This window comes from Mauremys reevesii, linkage group 5, assembly GCF_016161935.1.
Source record: "Mauremys reevesii isolate NIE-2019 linkage group 5, ASM1616193v1, whole genome shotgun sequence".
In the NCBI taxonomy this organism is placed as follows: Eukaryota; Metazoa; Chordata; order Testudines; family Geoemydidae; genus Mauremys; species Mauremys reevesii.
In genome coordinates, this window is record NC_052627.1 from 1,511,124 (window position 1) to 1,516,286 (window position 5,163).

General features: G+C 48.4%; 1 long non-coding RNA gene across 1 annotated transcript; it reads left to right on the plus strand.

Moving 5' to 3' along the window:
• Nucleotides 1–2,062: 2,062 nt before the first annotated feature.
• LOC120406622 lies at nucleotides 2,063–4,502 on the plus strand. The gene is made up of 2 exons (XR_005599421.1): nucleotides 2,063–2,163; nucleotides 4,311–4,502. It is a non-coding gene; the product is annotated as an uncharacterized LOC120406622 (long non-coding RNA).
• Nucleotides 4,503–5,163: the final 661 nt, after the last annotated feature.

The following is a 5,163-nucleotide window of genomic DNA, read 5'->3' on the forward strand; positions in this document are numbered from 1 at the left end:
GTATGTACCAGTTCTGTTGTGGAGTGCCTCGAGCCCCACTGAGAACAGGTCCCCGTTGTGCCCAGCGCAGTACAGACAGCCCCTGTCCCAAAGAGCTAATCAATGTGACAAGTGCTGCCTTCCCAGCTGGATGGTGCTGTGACGCTGGACCAGATGCGGAAGTCCTTACTCATACTGAGGGGGCAGTTTCTCTGACAGACAGCACCACTGAAGCTGATAGAGCTGCTCTCGTGAGCAAGTGTTCACCAGTGTGAGTAAGGGGCTAATGATCTAGCCCCCGGTGTTTTACTAGACTCACGTGCAAGGTGGCAGGGCAGGAGAAAGAAAAACACAGCAATAAAGCGTGCCCTGGCACAAGCAGCGTGGAGTAAATGGCTGGGGTGTGCAGAAAGCCATCAATGTGGGTTACGACTCTTGCAGGACCAGGAGGTGTAGCTTCATGGCCCTGTTATGTGGAAATAGACTCTAAATGCTCTGTCACTAGAAGCCTTTAATTTAGTACAGTGAGACTTAGTCATAAAGTAAAGAAGAAGCAGGTTTATTGGACATATCCGGCCTTGCGGTTCACCACGCCATGTCCCAGATCCTGTAAAACCTCAGGTGCATTGTTTGGGAGCTGTCTCTGCTTGGACAGATTCCCAAGTCCAGGCCTCGAAAAGGACTCTTTGCTGCAGACTATTGACACTACAGTGACTGCAGGGCAAATGGTGTGACAGACATTTCCCAGCCACTCCAGCATGGCAGCTCTCTTTAACCATGCTAACAAATAAACAGGACTTGCATGGGTTTGTGACAGCAGCGCCATGACAAAAATCTAGTAACTGGGCTTGTGCTAAGGCCTGGCAAAGAGCTATGAGTCCATCTGACCCTGAGAAATGTGCATTATGTAGCACCCCTGGGGCTAGGGAGGGATCAGGGCCTGTTGTGCTAGGCACTGTACACACCTCTAGGGAGACAGTCCCTACCCCAAAGAGCGTACAGTGTGAGCTTTCGGTTGTGTGACCCGTAAATCCACTCCACAACAAACTGACATTTACTCCATGGATTTTACAGAAGCTCTAATCTGAGTGATCTGAGCTGGGTGGGCAGTGAACAATCTGGGTCTGTCTATTGCTACCATCACCAGAGTATCAAAGTACTTCCCAGGTAAATTAAATGGGTGTGGCATGGCCCCTCGTGGATTTCATGAGTCTTCTGCTCTTCTCCCTTCCCTGGTAGTGGAGGCTCTGCTTGGGGGATTATACATGTATGTGTTGTTTTCACCCACTGCAGTCTCTCCCCCATTAGTTGGCTCTGGTGGGACTGCTTTGGCCAAAAAGAGGGTCTTGCAGCACTCCTTGAAAGTGGTCAGATTTTAGATTAGTGCAAATCCATTGGAAGGTCATTCCACAGCTCAACCCCTTTAACAGCAAGTGCCTTGTCCCCAGCCCTTAAATGCTTCCTCTTGGCCTTTATAAGGTGCCCTATCCCAGAGGAGTGCAGTTGTCTTGCTGGATCATGGAGGGAGATGTGATCACTGATGTAACTGTGTCCTGCCCCACTAGCAGCTTTCAAGATCAGGTCCAAGGCTTGGAAGTGGCAGTGGAACTGGGCTGGGAGCCCATGGAGAGATGGAAGCACAGGGGTAATGGAGAGGAAAAGGGCTGCCCTATTTGGCATGTGCTGGGGCCTTCAGACCCAGGTACAGCAAGTTAGAGTGCTCCTGTCTGGAGGTGACAAATGCCTGGATTGCAGTGACCAGATCTTTGCCCAGGAGGGAGAGGCAAAGATTTCTGCCCAGCAGGAGGTGGGGAAAGTCACTTTTGAAAATTGATAGTCCTTTGTCTTATGTATGAAGGGCTGAGTGAGAAAGGACCCAGAGGCTATTTGCTGAATGGGGGTAGTCGCCCTTGATGGAAGAGAGAACAGTGACCTGGCCAGTTCTTCCAAGTGTTTTCCCCTTCCAGCCAGCATCACTTCAGTCTCATCTGGGGTTTAGTGTGAGCTGGCTGATGGTCACCCAGGGCATGGTCTCTGCTAGGCATTGTGACATCAGAGCGATGGCATAGAGTACCGTGGTGGCATTGTTTGCTATGGAGCGTGTGGCACCTCACACCTCTCCAAGGGAGCTGGGGAGATGTTGAAGAGGAGAGGAACTGGATAGATCCCTCTGGGACCCTGCAGGTGAGGGCCATCAGGGGAGGGAGCAGTTGCCTATCATCACTCTGGGTCTCTTGGAGTGGAATAACTAACTGAAGCCATTGCAGTGCTGTGCCTCCTCCAGCAAGCAACGTGTCATGTAACTGGGCCAGCAGGGCACTGTCACTGGTGTTGACAGCTGCAGAGAGGTCAAGCAGTATCAGCATTGAGATGTGGCCTCCATCCATTACCATGAGATATTCATGTATGTCGTGGAGATGCCCCCAAAGCACTGTATTTTGTTCGCTCGTAATCTCAGTGTGATCTCATCAGCAATGACGAGAGAGAGAGACCGTTGGTTTTAGTGGGAGTGCATAACAATGTTTCTAAAAGTGGGGAAAAGAGCTTTTACAATTAGCTGCTTTAATTGCAAACAGTGATGGCTAGAACAAAACCGGTATTTTCACACTCAACAAATTCTGAGGGGGAATGACCAGGCAAAAACAATATTTGGAGAGTTGGTTCCCTTCATTACTATTATTGCGAGCCGAACTAGGCAGTATTCTGTCAAATCCTTGTTCTTCCTGAATTTCAGTTGTTTATTTTTATTATTTTGTTCTATTTTTTCTTTGTATGAATGTTCTAAGTTTGAGCCCTGCTACCCAATCTTTGTCCTGACTCATGATGTACTTAAGTGAAAATGATTTATCTTTGCTTTCATAGATTTATATTTATATTTGAAATACAAAGATTTTAAACCCAGAAGGGGCCATTATGATCTAACCTCTTGTATACTCTGGCCCTAGAATTTCACCGGGTAAGTCCTGCATCAGGCCCATATATTGTGGTTGAGCTAGAGGTTTTTTGTTTTGTTTTGGTTTTTGAAAAAGACATCCAATCTTGATCTAGACTTCAAATGATGGACTTCAACCACATCCCTTGGTAAATTGTTCCAAAGGTTAATTATCCTTATGTTAAAAATGTGTTCCTTATTTCTAGCATGAGTTTATCTAACTTTGGCTTCCAGCCATAGCATCTTGTTATGTCTTTGTCCATTAAATTAAAGAGCCATCTGCCCTCTGAAATCTCCTTCCCTTGTAGGTATTTGTGGATTTGCTCAGGTCATCTCTCAGATTTCTCTTTGACAAGCTAAGTAGATTGGGCGGCTTAAATCTTTCAGTTTTTCCCAGACCTCATAGCAGTCTTCTTGCTCTTTTCGGAACCCTTTTGTCTCAGCTAACAAGTAATAAACATAATAAAAATATTCTTAATGCAAAACTGTGGTGAACTAAATTCCATGCAGCTAAAGAGTTTGCACGTGTTGTTCACATGGACAATGAACATTTTGATACCTGTGTCAATTCAATTCTACCTAAACCAGGGGTTTTCAGGACAAATTTTTGGTGGTCTCAGAGTGCGGCCACCAACTCTTGCTTGTGGCTGCTCTCACACTTTTTCCTAAAATACTTAATTAGTTTTAGGAAAAACAAATAAATATGCTCATACACATGGTCAAATCACTGTAATTTATGTATTGCTAGCTAGTAAGTCTGCTGTGAAAAGTGATACTAACAAACATACAAGTATCACTTTTCACAGCAGACTAACTCAGCCCAGGAAAGCCTAGGGACAAATTAAGCCCTGTATGGGGGGTTGGGGGAGGCAGCAGGGGCCAGGGACAATGGGGATGGATGGGTGGGGGGAGGCCAGGGAAGCAACGGGGGCTGGAGCCTGAAGCCCCATAGCCAAAGCCTGAAGCCCCATGCCCAGGGGACGGGGCCTAGAGCCCAAAGCCATGTGGCTGGAGCCTGGGACCTGCTGCCGCACAGCCGGAGCTTGGGGATGGAGCCCGAAGTCTCATGGCTAAAACCTGCCACCCTGCCACCGCAGGGCTGAAGCCCAAAGTCTGAGCCCCACTGCCCCTGGGAAGGTGGGGAAATCATGGGCTGCCTGCTCCTCCAGCGTTGTGCCGCAAGTGCTTCCAGAGGGAGGCAGGGCCCAACCCCTGCTGGTGGCCCCAGCAACCAACACCAAGGCGCTGCGTCCAGAAGCAACAGGGAGGGGAGGGGCCGCTACCTTGCCCCCTCAATCACAGTCCAGGAGGCTGTGGCCACTAGAAAAGCCCCTGGTGGCCGTATGTGGCCACCGTGGCTGCCTTTGAGAAACACTGACCTAAACAATCTGCTGTGCAGGTGGAGAACAATGTAGTGACTCAGGCTGGGCCAGGAGAAGTGAAGACTCTGTAATGGAATCCAGTGAAAGGGAGAAGGAGCAAAAGGAAACATTGGAGGTTTAGAAGAGACCTAAGTCTGAATTATTCTAACAACTCTGTGTCAGGAAACATATCCATGAAACCAAAGAGAAATAAAGTAAATCACACTTCAGAGTTATCACCTATAGACATTTAGACTGGTGACATTAATATTTCAGGTACTGCCACTTTCCTAAAAGAGCCATCAATGCCTGGAGGCAGAACAGCAACTAAAACAGTATCGCTTAATCTGGCAGGTTGCTTAGCCTGATTCAGCAGACCCACACCAACCCATGTGCATGATTGGCCACACGAGCCTGTGCCAGGGCAGGGGAAGTCCATAGGAAAACACTGCTCGTTTGAGAGATAAGGGCCTGGGTAGGAACAGAAAAACCAAAGTGGCCCAGATGTTTATGTGTTGAGGAGAAGCTGATGCAATGCAACCACACTCGGCACAGTTCCCGAGTCTTCTGGCTCATGTGAGTGGTTCCTCAATGCATGAGCGATGTCATCAGTCAGAGAGGGACACCACCCAACAGTTCTCCACCCTTCCCATGCCCCGCAGCACTCCCGACCAACCGTGGGAAAGTTCTGACATGTCAAAGAACAACAGCCAATCTTCTGGCAGCAACACCTCCCTATCAGCTGGAAGGCAAGTGACACCACCCTCAGCAACTGGGTGGAAAGAAATCAAGCATGTAATGAGTCATTCACCTGCCCAAGCCTAGTGTAAGAATGCAACAGGGCCTCCTCAGGCTGCTGCTTGCTGGTGCTTCCACTTAACCACCCACAAA